Below are 19971 nucleotides of genomic sequence, written 5' to 3' on the forward strand. Positions count from 1 at the left end.
TATGATTCACTAAGTCAAATGCCTTTACATAGCCGATAAAACACAAGTACACACAATTCTTTTTTAATGGCTTTATTGGCATATAATTCATACATCATACAATTTAATCATTCAAGCATATTCAGATGAGGTGTGCAATCATCCCTACAATCAATTTCAGAAAAGTTTCTTCTCTTGTTGTTCTCATGGATTTCCCCCCAACCTCCCCTGCCAAGCCAATAAGTAATTAATAATCCAGTTATTGTCTCTATAGAGTTGCCTAGCTTGGATTTCATATACAGAAAGTCATATGAAATGAAACCAAGAAACAAAGAAGCCCCCAAAACAATTTTGCGCTGCCTTTCTTGATGCCCACACTATCCTTCCTCTGGACTGCTACGTGGACATTGACTTTAGGTGGCTTATTTCCTCACCTCAGTCACCATCTCCGCATAAAGGTCATTCTTTCTTGTAGTTGTCACCAATGTAAACCGCATACCAGATTGCCAACCTACATTCTATTAACCTGTAGACCTCCGAACATAAAATAAACACTTGGATTCATTGTTACCAAATTTCTTATCTATCACTCTTCTATCTAGATCAGCGTTTCTCAACCTGTGGATTTTCTTTTTTTTTTTTAAATCATTTTATTAGGGGCTCATACAACTCTTTTAACAATCCATACATACATCATTTGTGTCCAGCACACTTGCACATATGTTGCCATCATCATTCTGAAAACACCGGCTTTCTACTTGAGCCCTTGGTATCAGCTCCTCATTTCCTTCTCCCTTCCCATTCCCCCTCCCCCTGAACCCTTGATAATTTATAAATAATTCTTATTTTATCATATCTTACACCATCCGATGTCTCCCTCACCGAGTTCTCCGCTGTCCATCCTCCAGGGAGGAGGTTACATGTAGACCTTGTCATCTGTTTCCCCTCTCTCCCTCACTCTCCCTCCACCTTCCCGATATCGCCACTCTCACCACTGTTCCTGAGGGCCTCATCTGTCCTAGATTCCCCATATTTCCAATTCCTGTCCGTGCCAGTGTACATCTTCCAGTCCAGCCAGTTATGTAAGGTAGAATTGGGATCATGATAGTGGGCGGGAGGCGGGGGGAGGAAGCATTCAAGAACTAGAGGAAAATTGTATGTCTCATTGTTGCTACACTGCACTCTGACTGGTTCGTCACCTCCCCACAGCCCTTCTGCAAGTGGATGTCCAATATCCCCCAGATGGGCCGTGGGTCCCCACTCTGTACTACCCCTCATTCACAATGCTATGATTTTTTTTTTTTTTTTTGGTCTTTGATGCCTGACACCTGATCCCTTCAATGCCTTGTCATCTCACAGACTGGTGTGCGTTTTCCATGTGGACTTTGTTGTTTTTCAGTTAGATGGCCCCTTGTTTATCTTCCAGTCTATGGAACCCCAGATTCTATATATTTTGACAACTGAGTACCATCAGCTTTCTTCACTGCACTTGCCCATGCACCTGCTTTGTCTTCAGCATTCACATCTGGGTAGGCTGGTGTGCTTCTTCTTTGTGAGCTTTGTTGTTTTCTTAGCTAGATGGCCACCTGATTGTCATCAAGCTTTTAAGACCCCTGATGCTATATCATTTGATAGCCGGGCACCATAAGCTTTGTTCACAACTTTTGTTATACACCCACTTTGTCCTCAGCGATCAAGTCAGGACAGGCCAGTGTGCTTCTTCCATGTGGGTTTTATTGTCTCTCAGCTAGATGACTGATTGTTTATCTTCAGGTCTTTAAAACTTCAGGTGCTATATCTTTTAGTAGCCGGGCACCATCAGCTTTCTTCACCACATTTGCCTGTGCACCCATTGTCATAAGCGATCGTGCCAAGCAGGTGAGCATCTCAGACTGATGCTCTCTGTGTTGAGCCAAGATCCATCTGACAACAGCAATGATATCCTTTCTTTCATATTCTCTTCTATATCCAGCCTGAATTTCTGGCAGCCAACTCCCTGCAGGCAGCTTTCTTTGAAATTTCTTGGCATTGATGAATGTTTCTAGTGCTTCATCAGTTTATTACAACATTTTGATTGATATCCCCTTGTTTTGGCTACTGCCTTCAGTGCAGCTTAGACTTCTTTCTTCCTCAGCACAATTGGTTCTCAATTGTATGCCATCTTTTGAAATGGTGGACTGTCGACTAGTTCTTTTTGGTACAGTGACTGTGTATTCTTTCCATCTTCTTTTGACACTTCCTGCATCCTTCAACATTTTGTCCATAGAATATTTCAATATTACATCTTGAGACTCACTTTTTTTTCAGTTCTCTCAGTTTTAGATATGCTGAGCATACTCTTCCGTTTTGGTTTTCTAATTCTAAGTGTTTGTGCATTTCATAAGATCAGTAATATTCTGTTGTTTCTGAGATATTCTGTTTTCAAATCAGTGTTTATCTGCTGATCACATGGTACTGGAGTGAATGAGGGTCCTTACCCACTAGATGCAGTTGTTGAAGCTGTAGGAAGTCTAGGTTATGTGGGGACAGTCTAATCCCAGGGATTGGTCAATTGCTTATCAGTTGCTTGTTCTCTATTAGTATGATTTGGATAACTCAGCTTTCCTCTGCTCTTCAGAGATTTGGTGCCCAGGTTTCTCCACTGTATTTATTTTTTTCCATTTTGTTTGCTTGTTTGTTTTTATAGAGGGTTTTTGTAGTGTGTCTATGCCACCATTTTTTACCAGAAGTTGATACCCTGCTCTACCTGTTCTGTTTTTGTCACATTGCACAGTTTTTTAAAAGGAAAGATGTATCTATGTCTACTTTAAGAAGTTATTATGAGTATGCAATAAAAGTATGTTCAATAGACTATTTACAGTGAATTTATTTAATATAGTTAAATGTTTTCCTGTATGACTAAACTCTAATAGTTTAAGAAGATTTTTAATATTATATTGCATAACTAAAATTTTTATTCTTGACACTGAAATGACTTGTTTAAGAGTTAACTTCAGCAGCAAATAAAACACGACCAGTCATATGTGCTCCAATGTTTATTGCGGCACAATTCACAATAGCAAAGACTTGGAAACAGCCTAAGTTTCCATCGATAGACGAGTGGATTAGCAAACTTTGGCACATACACACAATGGAGTACTATGCAGCACTGACAAGCACCAATGAGCACATGAAACACGTTATTTCATGGGAAGAGCTGGAAGGAATTATGTTAACCGAGGTAAGCCAGATCCAAAGGGACAGGTACAACATGAGTCCCCTGAGGTAAATACAATCAGCATGACAGAAATAGAAGAGTAAACATCCATCCCACAATAAATGGGGGGAAGCATAGATAGTTGGAGGGAGGACAGGCCACACTTAGGGAGGTACATGGGAGCCCAGCATAAAGAAGGAGTAGTGGGACACGGAGAGGGAGAACCAGGATGGGGAGAATCTGAGTGGATGGTATGGGGGGAACTGGGTACTAACCCACCCGGGGGAGAGTATCAGTTGTGTCCCCACAGATATGGAACATACATACGGACCCCACCATGACACACCAAACAAGGAGGGCAACGTAAAGTACAGAGGTCTACACAAAGAGGCTGGACGACATGCTGGCCCAAACCAGAATTAGGCCGACCCCCACACTCGAAGGGAATACCACAGAAAACAAAAATAGATCATCTGGAGTGGGAAAGGAACTGACTCACCACACCACATCCAGAAGGAAGCTGAAACAAAAGAAGGAGAAAGGACGTAGTGGAGTACACCTGGGTCCACCAAACCCAAGGTCGATAGACCAGCTAGAAGGGCCCATCATACAGAGAGGACCATTCAGCTGGCCACTCTACGAGATGCGACATCTTGCACCAACACATGGCCCTACACGGGACAGCACCTGAGACACAGTGGGGGATGTGCGACTGAGCTGACCCCACCATACTGAGGCAAACACTGGGGGTGTGCAATGGAGCAGCGGAGGAAGCAGAGCAAAGAGATCCCGAGGGAGTATAAAGGATGGACTTTTGGGCCAGGATGTGGCACCTCACAAGCTACATCTAGAAAACACTCCTAAAGGCCAACGAACTGACCTTGAACTACTAGCAATTTTTCTTTTAATATTTGCTATCTTTTTGGGTTTTTTTATTTGTTTTGTTTTTTGCCTTGTAAATTTTGTATGTTAGTGACTTTTCTGCTTATCAGTGTGTCGATGTTGCTTCTGTCAAAGCCGTGTTCTTATGTGCCACTTGGGCACTATCAAAGTCATCTGCATTAGTATGCACATATTACTATATCAGCAGGTCCATCTAGACAAAATAGGCTGGACAAATAATGAGAGAAGAAAACAACAGGACCAATGGTCCTGGAGGGACATGAGAGCGTGGGAGGTAGGGGAAGGGAGGAGGTGTCACCCAACACAGGGACAAGGGAACAGCGAGTGGTTCAAAACCAGAGGATGGAGGGGCGGGGAGGACTGGTAGGGAGTGACCAAGAGCAAGGTAATTGAGAGGAATTACTGAAACCAGAATGAAGGCTAAACATGGTAATGGGATGGGAGGAAAGCGAAAGGAAATAGAGGAAAGGAGTAGGAGGCAAAGTGCATACAGAGAAGCCTAAATACAAACATGTACATATGTAAATATATTTATGATTATGGGGGCAATAGACTTATGTGCATATATTTATAGGTTCAGTAGTAGGGTAGCAGATGGACATTGGGCCTCCTCATGCACAATCCCCCAATACAATAGCACCTCGCCCTGCTAAACAGTCATTGCAGGATACCCACCTTCCCGACATGATCACTGAAGACAGATGTGTGTGTAAGAAAACGTGGTGAAGAAAGCTGATGGTGCCCAGCTATCAAAAGACGTAGTGTCTGGGGTCTTAAAGGCTTGAAGGCAAATAAGCGGCCATCTAGCTCAGAAGCAACAAAGCCCACAGAGAAGAAGCACACGGCCTAAGCGAATACAAGGTGTTGAATGGACCGTGTAGCAGACACCAAGGAACAAAAACAATCATTGTGTGATCACCTTCCTCACATAATCGCTGAAGACAAAAGTGTGCATAAGCAAGTGTGGTGAAGAAGGCTGATGGTGCCCGGCTACTGAGAGATATAGCATCTGGCGACTTAAAGGCTTGAAAGCAAACAAGCGGCCATCTATTCCAGAAGCAACCAAGCCCACACGGAAGCAGCACACCAACATAGGTGATCGTGAAGGGCAGAGAAGACCAGGCCTCAGACAACAAAGGTGGGGTGGTAGTGAGAATCACATCACCGTGAAAGAGGGGGAGTACATGATGGGGACCCAATGCCCATCTGTAGACAGCTGGACATCCCTTCCAGAGGGGTAGTGGGGAGGAGATGAGTCACTCAAGGTTCAGTGCAGCAACAATGAAACTATAAACCTTCCTCTAGTTCCTGAACGCTTCCTCCCCTCCCAATTATCATGACCCCAATTCTACCTTGCGGACCTGGTTATACCAGAGGGTGTACAGCGGTGCAGTAGGGATCTGGAAACACAGGGAATCTAGGACAGACGAACCCCTCAACACCAGCGGTGGGAGTGGTGACACCAGGAGGGAAGGGGGTGTAGAAAGGGAGAACCGATCTCGGAGATCTATGTGTAACCTCCTTTCTGGGAGATGGGCAATGGGGAGGCGGGTGAGGGGAGACTCCAGGGAGTGTAAGATAAGATATAATAATTATTTATAAACTATCAAGGGACCAGGGGTGGGATCGGGGAGGGAGGGGGGACAGGGGAAAAAAGGGAAACCGAGCTGATTCCAGGAACCCAAGTGGAAGGTGAATTATGAGAATGATGAGTGCAACGAATGTATAAGGGTGCTTTGCTCGATTGATGTATGTACAGATTGTGATAAGAGCCTTATGAGCCCCAATAAAAAGAGTTTAAAAAAAGAGTTAACTTCAGTCTTTGAATAATAATAAAAATAATAATAACACCCTTCCAGGATAAGGGTAAATTGGTTTCATCAAACAACCTGATTTTGAGAAAGGCTAGTGCTCAGGAGTCATTTCTCAGGTTGTTATATATTCATAACAATTTGAAACTTCATGGAAAGTCACCAAATTTTTTTAAATTTCATTTTAATTTTCAATTTGTTTCTTTTAAACCTGTCAGCTTAAATCAGCTTTTACCTATCAGCTTAAATCAAAAATTTAATAACTTGGTGGTTAGGCAATATATCTGAAACTTTAAGAAAATCATTGTATTTCAACATTACTTTTGTCTAACATTCATCTGGCTTTTTTTTTGTTTTACATTTTATTAGGGACTCATACAACTCTTATCACAATCCATACATATACATACATCAATTGTATAAAGCACATCCATACATTCCCTGCCCCAATCATTCTCAAGGCATTTGCTCTCCACTTAAGCCCCTTGCATCAGGTCCTCTTTTTTTTTCCCCCTCCCTCCCCTTTCCCCCCTCCCTCATGTGCCCTTGGCAACCCATACATCGTTATTTTGTCATATCTTGCCCTATCTGGAGTCTCCCTCCCCCCCTTATCTGCTGTCCCTCTCCCAGGGAAGAGGTCACATGTGGATCCTTGCAATCAGTTCCCCCTTTCCAACCCACTCACCCTCCACTCTCCCAGCATCGTCCCTCACACCCTTGGTCCTGAAGGTATCATCCACCTTGGATTCCCTGTACCTCCAGCCCTCATATGTACCAGTGTACAGCCTCTGTCCTATCCAGCCCTGCAAGGTAGAGTTCGGATCATGGTAGTTGGGTGGAGGAAGCATCCAGGATCTGGGGGAAAGCTGTGTTCTTCATCGGTACTACCTCGCACCCTAATTAACCCATCTCTCCTAAACCCCTCTATGAGGGGATCTCCATTGGCCGACACTTGGGCCTTGGGTCTCCACTCTGCACTTCCCCCTTCATTTAATATGGTATATATATACATATACATATATACATACTTATATCTTTTTTTTTTTTTTTGCATGATGCCTTATACCTGGTCCCTTGGCACCTCGTGATCGCACTGGCCGGTGTGCTTCTTCCATGTGGGCTTTGTTGCTTCTGAGCTAGATGGCCGCTTGTTCACCTTCAAGCCTTTAAGACCCCAGACACTATCTCTTTTGATAGCCGGGCACCATCAGCTTTCTTCACCACATTTGCTTATGCACCCATTTGTCTTCAGCGATCCTATCATGGAGGTGTGCAGTCAATGATAGGATTTTTTGTTCTTTGATGCCTGGTAACTGATCCCTTCGGTACCACTCGATCACACAGGCTGGTGTGTTCTTCCATGTGGACTCAAGTATTAAGGTGGCGGAAGGACCTTGGGCCTCTACTCAAACACTCCCTCAATGCATGAATACCTTCTTTTAATAAATTGGAACTCTATGATGCTCACTCTCCCGACACAACGGCTGGAGCCAAAGTGGGTGAACAAGTAAATGTGGTGAAGAAAGCTGATGGTGCCCGGCTATCAAAAGAGATAGCGACTGGGGTCTTAAAGGCTTGAAGATAAACAAGCGGCCATCTAGCTCATCTGGCTTTAAATTAATGTTGTTTTGCTTGCATTGGTTACTAAATTTCCATCAGGTCTCTCATTTTTTAATATATATTATAGCCAATTAAGTTTTGTCATCTACAGATAAGCTTTACTTTGTGAACTTTTGAAAATATTTGACCAACATTTCCCAACAACAAAAAAAGGGAATTTATATTGGATCAATAAAAGAACTAAAATACAAATATAAATTTTGTCTGGCCCATATTTTTCTTCATTTTTAACATTTTTGGCATATAAATCTCATATAATACAATGGTTTAAATACATTTTTTTCAGTTGTACAACAATCACCACAATCAGTTTAGGACCTTTTCTTCATTTTTGTCCCCATTCTGATGAGCTCCTCACTACCCTCCCGACTTCCCTGCCATGATCCTAAGGAAAGAGGAATCTAGTTACTGTTTCTATGGATTATTTAGACTGTATTTCATATAAAGAAAATAATATGAAAACGCCAGCAATATATCTGCACGAATGCACTTTCCAGTGCAATCTGTCTTAGGATAAGACTATTCATATCCCTAGTCAGTGTGCTGAGGGAATTCGTTGGAGGCTTAATCCAAACCAGGACTCTGCAAATAGATTTTGGGTTTTCATTGTCATCCATAGTCTTCAGAGTTTAATTTCTAATACCACTTCCTCCTGCTCTTGAATTTTATTATTTATAATCCTTGGATCTCATTGGCTGGGATGCTTCTTCTGTGTGGAATTAGCCTCACTTAGATGACTACTTCTTGTAAGACACGCTTTTAAGAATCCTGATAATGTTCTTTCTGGTAGCCAGGCATCATTTGATTTCTCTACATGTTTTGCTACAGAGCCCACCTCTTCAGTGATCACATCATGAGGGCAAATACTGAGCAAGGCCATATTATACGAACTAGTTATTCTTAGATTGGGGCTTACAACTAGGGTGTTTCATCTTAAGTCTAAAGGGATATTTCAATTCCTTTCATCTGCAACTGGTGTGTTTAAAGTAAAATCCAGTTTGTGAGTGGTTTCCAAATCATATAATTTTTATATGGTCCATGAAGAATGTTATACACCTCAAAAACACAAAATACATGCAGCCTTTGTTATAAATAGTTCTTGGTTCTTTTATGTGAAAAGAGACAGCACAGTCATTTAAACTTGATCCAACCTCTTCGCATCTTACAAAGTTAAACTGCTAAAAGAAGGAAAAGATGCCCATGCTGATAGACTGTACATTGCATATTGGCAGAGGCACCTCAATACATTTACCTACTTGCTTCTCCAGTTCATTTCTTTTAAAGACAGTGGATTTTTCTCTTGTGTTTCTGTCTTCTTCAATATGAATTTCTCAGTTTCAGCCATATCAGCCATATTAGATTTGTCAGACATGGTTGTGAAAAAGCAAGAGAAGTACAAGAGAGTGGGGTTTGAGTGCCTCAGGGTGACCTCAGAGTCTATCATGAGCATTTTTTCCATATGTTTATTTTTGGTAAACTATCTATATATGTTCCTGACTTTTTAAGTGGATTATTTGATTTTTTCTTATTGAGGTCTTGCAGTATTCTATAGATTTTAGAGAGTAATTCCTTGTCCACTATAGAAAATCCCAAGGACTCAACAAAAAATTGTTGGAAACAATTAAGATATTCAGCAATGTGACAAAATGCAGATTCACATTTAAAAATTCAATCAGATTTCTGTATACTAATAAAGATAGCTCTGAAAAAGGAGTTGAAAAATATATCATGTGCAATAACCAAAAACCAAACTCACTGCAAACAAGTCACTTCTGACTCATAGAAAATCTTTAAGACAGGATAGACCTGCTCCTGTGGGTTTCTGTGATTTTTAACTCTTTATCAGACAGAAGGCCTCATTGTTTCCTGAGGAGCAGCTGGTCATTTTGAAATGGTGGCCTTGCAACAAAAATGAAATACTTCCAAATAAGCCTATCCAGAGAAACAGAGATTTGCACACAGAAAACTAAATGACACTATTACAAGAAACCAAAAGAGATCAAAATTAATGGATTTAATATATTTGTAATGAATAAATAAAAGAATATTGCATATTCCTGCATAGGAAGGCTTAATGTTGTGAAAATACCAGTGCTACCCAACATAATCTACAAATATAACACAATTCTGATACAGATTTCAACTTCATTGTACATATATACCAAAATTTTTATTTTATCTTTAAAGAAATGAAAAAACTATTTAACTTTATATGATGAGGAAGAACCCAAGATAAGCAACAGCAACAAAAAATCCTTAAGAACAGCAACTTAGATGAAACACAACTTTCCTCTAGTTCTTTAATGCTTCCTCCTCCCCACTATCATGACCCCAATTCTACATTATAAATCCGGCAAGACCAGAACATGTCCACTGGTACAAATAAGAGCTCACAACACAAGGAATCCAGGACAGATAAACTCAGGACTAATAATGAGAGTAGTGATACAAGGAGGGTAGAGGGAAGGGGGGGGGGGGAACTGATCACAATGATTGACATATCACACTCCCCTCCCAGGGGTTGACAACAGAAAAGGGTGAAGGGAGACAGTGGTTAGTGTAACATATGAAACAAAATTTTATAAACTATCAAGGATTCATGAGGGAGGGAGGGTAAAAAAATGAGGAGCTGATACCAAGGGCTCAAGTAGAAAAGAAATGTTTTAAAACGATGGTGGCAACAGATATACAAATGTGTTTGACGCAATGGATATATATATGGATTGTGATAACAGTTGTATTAGCCCCTAATAAAATGATTTTAAAATAAAATAAATAAATTTATTCCTTTAGTAATCCAGGGATCATGCTTTATAGGACCTAGACTTTAGATTTATCTTTGGAAGATATGCAGCATTTTTCATAGGTGACATCAAAAGTATTTAAAGCCATATTAAAGTGAAGTTCACTTTACCTTCAACACACTTGTTGCAGAGTAAAGGAAGTGAAATACTCCTTTGAACTTCAGCTGAAATGCCCTACAAACAGAAACAGAGGACAGCTATCTCAAGGTCATGGCGTATGAAATCACTGAGCAATATTCAAATCTCTATTGCTTTCCCATCTGCTGATAATGAACTATTTAGGCCTATAATATATTTGACATATATTGTTATATTCTTTGCTCATTATTAGCCTCAGGTTTCTCAGACTAACAATTTTGCTTAGTGAATGAGTATTACTGAAAATGTTTACTTGTGTCTAATTCTTGTGTTTTTGTAAAGTGTCTACCACTTAAATCTTGTTTATTTGCATAAGTGAACTTTTCCATTTATTTTATCCTAAAATGTTTTCATATATCTATATATATAATTTTTAGATCTCTAATATTATTAGGACTATCAAATGTCCATGGAAGTTACTTTTCATATTATTTCTCAAGAAGCAAATAAGCTGTCTCTGAAGTGGGCCAGAGATATAGGAATGGATTTTGAGTTCACATCTTAAGGTGCAAATCCTATTCTCAGAACAATTAATTATTATAATATGACCCTGTTTGATATTTACCTTCATGAAATGATCACTGAAGATATGGGTGATATAGCAAAACATGGTAAATAAATCTAATGGTGCCTAGCTATTAGAAATAGCAACTGAAACTTTAAAGGTTTGTTTTAAAATAACAAACAATCATTTAAGGAAGGTGTCAGCTAGCCCATGTAGAATTAACACACCATCCTGAAAGTGATCAAAGGATTTTCAATAAAATTCAGGATCAGGGGAAGGGATTGTATTAAAGCTTAAATTCAGAGCACCAATTCTGTGGAAGTTACAATGAAAACCTTAAATCTAATTTTTTAATCTCCATATGTATTATGTCTCCATTTTAATTATTTCTGACCATTAACGGACTATGTGAATAGCTTGGCCCTCAAGTAGAATGCATAACAAAGTGAATTACTACCATTTCCCGAGCCAGTCCAGCGAGGACAGACCTAGCCCTTAGGGACTTGCCTGAGTGTGTCCTTGATTGGAATTGAGGTATTAGCATCATATGATTATGAGTCATACCCTGACCACCTTGATTGGAAGGACTTCAACCAATCTTGTAAGCTCTTCTATCTATAATGTACATGTCCCAATTATGGTCCCACGCTTGCTTCTGTAGTCCCGCCTGCAACCCTGATGTACTGAGCTGCTGCCAGTTATGCCTTTGTAACACTCCTTGGCACTCCATGTCCTATTTAAGCAAGCGCTCCAGAAACACTTGGCTCCCATTATGATCTCTTGCCTGGTTTTCCTCATTTGGATTAATTGTCTTTGTCATTTTGAAATATTAAAGGCATCTCTGTAAATTATATTTGGATTTGGGCCCTTTTGTTCTCTACAACAGTACAGGATGGAAAGAAGTAAAAATGCCTAATAGTTTTTCTGAGTGCATATAGAATGGCAATCGTGTCACAGATGTAATGCAAAATATTTCTAAAGAAGGGGTAAAAAATACCCTGCCTCCCCCCCCCCAAATAATCCAAACTTTGATATAATAAATACATGATTGTTAAGCTGGCACATAGTAGGGGGACCAAGAAATATTTACTGAATAAAAGAATGAAAAAAATCCTATTCCAAATTTCTTTGTAGAAGGAAAATGCTACATTATTTTTAATCAGCAAAATAAGAACCCTATATTTGGAAGTTTAAGTTAAGCTAACTTTTATTGTCACAAACCTAATGGGGGAAATGAACTAAAAATACACAGGGGCAAAAAAAGTGGAGAAAATGCCTCAAAATGTTTGGAAAAAGAAAAACACTAAAGGAAAACAAAACCAACTCTCTCATAAAACAAGCTCACTGCTATCAAGGCTAGTCTGGCTCGTATGATAGGGTAGAATTACCTGTGCAATTATTTATGGGAATAGAAAGTTTCATCTTTCTCCAGCAGAGAGCTGGTGATTCCAAACTCTAGATCTTGTGGTGAGCAGCCCAATGCATAATCCAATACACCACCAGGGTTTCTGCATATCAAATTTTCAAACTCAACTGTGTTGTTGCCTTAAACACACACACACACATACACACACACACACGATAATGGCTTTAATAAAATCACCAGATTGTTCAGATTTTTTTTTATGGCCACAGTATTAGTTTCAAAGGACATTTGGTGCTTTTCTACCTAGAAACTAAAGAAGGCATAAAGGCTAGGGCACACAGATACCATCGTAATACCTGAAAACAGCCAAGCCTGGTTGGCACTAAGAGTTTACAGGAAGTAAAGGGCTTCAAAGTGAAAGCTAGAAAGGAAGTAGTGGACAGGTCATGCAACTCCCTAAAAGTAAGTTTTGCCTTTTCCTGTAATCAACAGATTGCTAACTCAAACAAACCCCATGATCTGGAGAGGAGATAGCATCTGAGCTTAAGTTCTAATCTAAGTACTAGATTTGCAGAAGGCTATAGAGAGCAGTGAAAGCCAAAACTCATTTTGGGAGGTATATTAAACCTCCATTGAATTCCATCTATTAACCAGGAATGTGAACAATCTTGCCCTTATGCAGAGTGCATTAGAAAGTGGATTACCTCCACCCACTAACCAGCTAAGAGAGAAGCAGTCTCCTTAAGGGCTTGCCTAGGTTGTATCCGTGATGGAGATCACATAGTCAAGGCTGTAAGCTCTTGTAAGTTCTTCTGTCTAATATAATGTACATATCTCAACCATGGTACCTTTTCCACTTCTCTGGTCCCACCAGTAACTGTGATATATTTATCTGCCGTTAATCATGCTTTCTCCCAGTTTCCTTTAATCTCTGCAAACCATCGGGGGCAATTGTGGCTTGATGTTAATGATCTTCCTCATCTAGATGACGTGTCTTTGTTTTGTCTTCTATTGTTAAAGACTTAATAAATGGTCTCCATAAATTATCTTTGAGAGTTAAGGTTTCTTTTGTGTCTTACCACAAAAAGTTACAGGGCTTTGTTAAATTATAACCTTAAGTGTTAGTAAATTTATTTATTGCACCCTGAGATTGTTACATGTTGAAATTTGTTTAATATAGCATTCTGTCAGTAAGAATTAAGTTAATTTTTAGCCAGCCATAGCTGCAAACCTGCTGTTTCCCTTATCTTTAATAGGCTTATGCTTTATCATAGCTCCAGATTCAAAAGCTGTCAGCAGAAATGCATGCAGTGAATGTTCCTTATTCATTCTGCTACTCATTGTCTCTTCACTGGTACATTTAGTCCATTTACATTCAGTATTAATTATTAATAGGTATCAGTTTTTTGCTGTCCCTGTGCCCTGGTGTCATAGTGGGTAATGCATTGGGCTGCTAGCCACAAAGTCAGCAGTTTGAAACCACCAGCTACTACATTGGGAAAAACTGAAACTTTCTGCTCTCATAAAGATTTATATAGTCTCAGAAAACCAGAGTCAGTTCTTTCCTCATAGGGCCACTATGGGTCAGTAACAAATAAATGACAGTAAGTTTTTCAGTGTGGTGTTTCTGATTTCTTTGACATAATTTTCTGTGCTGAGTTCATTTTGTTTGTGGGTTTTCTTGTTATTTACTCTTGGTTTATTGTTTACTAACTTTTTAAGATTTTCTTTTTAACCTTTCTATTAGCTGAGCACCTTTCACCTTATACTAACTAGGCGCTATTCTGGCTCTTGTCTTTAGGAAGGACTGGTTCTGGTTGGAGTGAGTGTTGTGAACCAGTCCACATAAGAGGAATAACTGGCCACTTCTAAAAAGGGTCTGACTCCAGAAGTAAACCGTATTTTCTTCATCAAAATGAATTTCTTCTAGGTTCATAATCCACTATACAACTAGGTAGTCTTACTTTCCCTTTGCTTTTTATTGTTAATTGAGTAAAGGATTTCATAGCACATCAGTTTCTCATTAAACTGATACACATTTTGTTTCATGTGCTGATGGCGAGATTCCATGGCTCACACTTTAGAGATGTTGTCATGAGGGACTGGACCCTGAAGAAGGACATCATGTTTGGTAAAGTGGAGAGTGAGAGAAAAGAAGGCTCTCAAAGGGATGAATGCAGTGGCTGCAACAACAGGCTCAAACATGACCATTGTGAGGGTGCTGCAGGACTGGGCTATGTTTGATTCTATAGTGTTTAGAGTTGCTATAAGTTGGAATGAATTTGACAGCACCTAACGACAAGCAGACTACTTGCTTAGTCAATGAGATTGGGCAGGTAGGGAGGGTATTTGGTGGGTAGAGGGTGAATTGGGGAAGGGGGCTCTGAGTGGGTGGACCTGCTTTGGCATCATAAGGCTGGCTACCAAGTTACTTCCTGATGGAAGACTGGGCCTTCTGAAGTCTAGAACAACTTAAACGGTCCTGGGGACTCCAATATTGTCGCCATGAATGTCACACCGAAGACAGCACAGATAGCAAGAGCAATGGCAGGGAAATATGAGAGGAGAACAAGATCAGAGTAAGATGCTGTGGGAGCCAACCCAGAGAGCAGGGGGATTGAGTGTGTTCGAACAGGAGGCTTTCTGGTGAAGGGGGATACCTCTGGGCATTTTTTTCTGAGGAGTTACACTTGCTGACCCACGGAGTGAGCGAGCTGAGCATCTTTAGAACTGGGATCACTGATGCAGTGGGGTGCCTTTAGGTAGTTATTAGTAGAGCTAAAGAGCTTTGCGATACTTGCCCTCTAAAACAGGGCAGAAGCCAAGCTGGCCTCTTTTTGGAAAGAATAAGAAGGCAGGACTCAGATACTGGAGAGAGAAGGAGAATGGAAGACAGAGCTGCCTGGTTCTCAAAGGGCAGGGCCAAAACCTTTGGGATTTCAAATTATGAGGCCATGATTTCTGAGCTTTTAAAGGTGGGACCACAGCACCTCAGATTTCAAAACCTCAGATTTCCACTAGTGCAGTTCTGGTGTATGGGGTCGCTCTTCATGAGTACCAGCAAAATGGGCTGGATTAGCTGTCATGAAAATGGCATGGGGGCCATATTTGACCTCTGCTGGCTTCCCTACTGCCACAAGATAGAGGTCAGACAGGCCTCCACCCTCTGTCTGTCCTTAACTATCCAACACCAACCATTCTTTCCATGGAACACTGCTTGTGCGCTGGGTTAAACAATCCGTTGCAATGGTCACATAGAACTTGTAGACAATACTCAAAATTAAGGGAATTTAACAGGCTAAAACTCAGGATCAGGAAATAGTAAGGATAGTCATTGGTTCGTAGAAACACCACTTCTCAACCAGCAGCCACATCTCCCTCTCTGGTCTTTGACCTCCCAGCCATGTAGTCCCTTGGTTTCTGCTTTCACGGACCAAGAAGCCCACCTATTGCTCTAACAGTTTTATAGTCTCAGTGCTGTTCTTGGGTTCTAACTCTGGGTCTCCTTACCTTTACCTCTGGTTTCAGCCTGGTCCCTCTGCTCTACCCCATGGTCTCCGTCCCATAGCTTCTGGTGCCTCTGGTCTCAACCTCTGCTACTTAAGACAGAGATCTTGAGCGTTCTCCATTGGTGGCTCTTCTGTAGGTCTTGGGATTACTTTGTGTGTTCCTGCTTCTGAGAGAACTCATTTTTATATGGAGGAGTAGGTTTTGTCTTTCAGCAGACCATACTTCCAAGGAAACAAAGGATAGTGACTACCACTAAGAAAGATCCAGGAATGGTATGTATCCTGGACCTGCTTCCTGTGCTGAGAACATTCTAAAACCAGGAGACACAAAGTAAAAGACTTCCTCTAGCACCAGCTCCCTAAGTTCAGATTTCGATCTTCCAAACTGTGAGAGAGTAAATTTGCTCAAGTCATCACTTGTGTTATTTCTGTTATTCTAGCACTAAGACACCTTTCTTAGATGGGTTTAGGCCCCACCTGCAAAGAAAGCTTTGAAAAGATATGCCCCACCCAGTGCTTTGGAGTACTCAGGGACCAGCAGTCTTTGTCAGAAGCTGGAAAAATTCTGGAGCCACAAAGAAAATTCCTCTCTAGGACTAAATGTTAAAGGGAGCCTGTGGGCATGCTGAAACACTTGATAGGTGCCCACCTGGATCCACTTTTTGAGTGGAAGTGGGAGAAATGCATCGATAAAGAGACAGGTTGAGTTTGGCCAGTGACACCTGTGGAGTTGGTTTAGAGGAGAAGAAAAAAAGAGCAGGTTGACTGGTCTAAAATTCATGACCTAGCACGAGGGGGCTAGGCTTGTTGAGTATTTGCGAGAGCCCATGGTCTAAAGGCAAGGCGACGCGACCAATGGACAACCTGGGGAGGCTGAGTGAGGCAGCCCACATTGAGTTGACCAGAACCAACCAGATGGAGATTTTTGAGCCTGTGAACTGGTGCATATTATTGCTGACTTTATGGATGGCCTGTCCTGATTTGACTTTGCTTATGGATGTGGACTTCACGTGATTCCAACTGGAATGAAGATTTTTCACATCAAAAACATGATCGTCTCCTAAGAGCACTGGGTTGATGTAAGTAGGCAGTATAGAAATTGGATATCCCAAATTGGGGGGATAAGGCATGAAGTGGTTGGCTTACAAACTTTCATAGGTGGGGGTACATAGTCACAGGATTATAGGATTAAGGTGTAGGCATTACTTAACTGAAATTGTTAAGCTAAAGAATTGTGTACAGGTGCCAAGTTGGCAAGGTGTGGATTGAGATAGTTAAGGTTTGTTGTGCCAACCTGGCCAATAAAAACGTGGGGTTAATTGAAGGGCAGAGAGTTAAATGGCTGTGTGAGCCTCACTTTCCTAGTTCTCAGGCCTCTTGCTTTCTGATGGTCAGACCAGGGTGCAGCTGCCTTAGACAGTTCCCTGCTTCAGCTGGCAAGGCTCACTTCCTGCAAGACATCCCTGAGAAGCCACATGAATCTACCCCGATGCAGCCCTGGGTGCTGGAGCAACTGCGTGGAGACCCCTGCCAGCACTGAGATGCTTACACACTCACTGATTCAGCTTTCCTCTTGTCATTGTGTCATTGTGTGTGTTTTGTGAGATTGAGGAGGGTATTGTAGATTGGTGTCAAACATATGGGCTAATGTTGGACATATGGACTTGGACAGCTCTAGGTTAGGATGCTTTCTTAATGTACACTAACTCTTTATATAAAACTCTCTTATACATATGAGTTTCTGTAGATTTGCTCCCTAGTTTATCCAGACTAACACAGAAAGTATCCCAACACAACAAGCACTTTTAACCAGGTCTGGCCTGCCGGACCTTTGAAAAACCAATAGTCATAACCTACAGTTGACCCAAGAACAAAATAACTTTGGTTAAGAAACAATAGTCACAACAAAAGATATAACTAAATCAGACATTTATTTTTAAATCAGACATTTTCAAACAAAAAGTCAAACTAATGCTTGGCCAAGAATAGAACTAATGCATATTCATGAGTATTCTCCAGAAATGTTACATATTCATAAGCCCCTCGATTTACTTCCTGCTATACAAGTATAACACTGAAAATCCCCTTTTTGGGGCATGGGGGCATGGGGGAGGGAGAAAGCCTGCCTTGGCATCTCCAGTCTTGGATTGTGTGGTAGTTACATAATCTGGTGTCAATTTGGGACTTGAGAGGATGAAGAGTGAAGGGGTGGTGTCTAGTCTGTCAATCAGATCATAGCCAATGAGTGGGCATGGCCTTCTCCTGAGAATTCTGGGAACTCCTGTTTTGGTTCCTTGCAGGTGAAAGACTCTCACTGCTCACTCCCTTGGAGACTCTGTACTGACAAGACACATGGCGCTGTGCTGATAGACCTGTTCCCTGGGAACTGGAGGAGCCATAGAGACCCCTGCCAGCTTTGAGATGCTTATGCCACTGGATCCAAAGACTTTCTACCCACTGGCCTGTGATCGTCCTGCATTCGGCATCATTACATGTGTTTTATGAGTCTGAAGAGAACTTTATAGATTGGTATCAGACATGTGGGCTAATATCGAAGTTATGGGCTTAGGCTGGACTGGGTTGGGATGCTTTCTTCATGTACAATTACCCTTTATATAAAACTCTCTCTTATACACATATACGTTTTTATGGATTTGTTTCTCTAGTCTGCCTGGACTAACACATATTGCTCCTTCTTTGATCAACCAAAGTAAAGCTTTCCCTTTCATTCAGTCTGTTTCTCAGCTATTTCCAACAAGAAGTGGGTTGATAACATTCACATTCATTACTATATTTGAGCTCATTGTAGCAGCCACTGTCCAAGTTCATCTTGTTGAAACTTTTCTTCACTGACCCTCTACTACACCAACTATGTCTTTCTCCAGATGGGCCCCTCCTGGTAATGTGCAAATTACCTGAATTATCTCCCATCTTAGCCTCTAAGGAGTATTCTTTCAAGACAGATTTGTCCATCCTTTCAGCAGTCCATGATATATCCCATAGTCTTTGCCAACACTATTTTTAAAGGTATCAGTTGCCTTGTCTTTATCCATTGGCCAGCTTTTGCATTTACATGATGTGACTGATATTGCTATGATCTGGTTCAAGAGCAACTTAGTCCTCAAGTGACATATTTGCCATTTAACACTTTTTATTTATTTAAATCATTTTGTTGGGGGCTCTTAAAGCTCTTATAACATTCCATACATCAAGTGTATCAAGCATATTTGTATGTAGGTTGCCATCATCCTCTTCTAAACATTTCCTTCCGTTTGCCTTTTAGCACTTGAAGTCTTTAGCCAGATCAGCCCGGTGCACCGTCCTGTGAGTTGAGTGTGCTGCTTCCATAGGTGTCCACTGTGGCTTCAAATGTGACAACATCCTTGGCGGCTTCAGCCGTGTCTCCATTCATTCTGCTTTTGTTCAATGAGCCCAGTTATGGAGACTTGTTCTTAAGGTGTCTTTTAGTATCTAAATTCATATAAAGCTGTTTTCCTTTTTTCAAAAAGCATTTCTTCACTAATACACACACATCCACATATAAAACCAAACTCACTGCCATCAAGTGGATTCTGACTCACAGAAATCCTATACAAGATTTCTGAGGTTGCACATCTTTGCAAACAGATAGCCTCATCTCTCATCTTTTCCGCAAGGAGCCAGGGATATGGACACACACACACACACACACACACACACGTCAATTAGAAACAGTGAGATGGCAAATATGCTGAATTTTTTACAGAGGCTGAGACTTAGATTTAGGAAGTAATTTATCAAAACGATGTGATGGATATAAATTTATATCCAAGTGACTCTCACTCTGCGGTTATGTTGTGCATCACAGATTCACTTCTAAATAGGCAGGAACACAGGACCTAAGATTCCCTTGGAGGCTAAACCATGATAGGATACATCTGGCATTAAAAATAAAAACAAAAACCTTGCATACTAATAAGCTTCTAATTGTCTCACTTGCTGCAAACCCTATATCAAAAGCTGAATGAATGAAAATGAGAATGAAAACAAAAAGTATGATGAAAGGCGACATTTTTTTAAGTTAGGTTCAGATTTAATCTTTTTATTTTTCAGATCATCTTTTTTTAAATTGCTTTATTAGGGGCTCATACAAGTCTTATC

This window comes from Tenrec ecaudatus, chromosome 12 (genome assembly GCF_050624435.1).
Source record: "Tenrec ecaudatus isolate mTenEca1 chromosome 12, mTenEca1.hap1, whole genome shotgun sequence".
Lineage (NCBI taxonomy): Eukaryota > Metazoa > Chordata > Mammalia > Afrosoricida > Tenrecidae > Tenrec > Tenrec ecaudatus.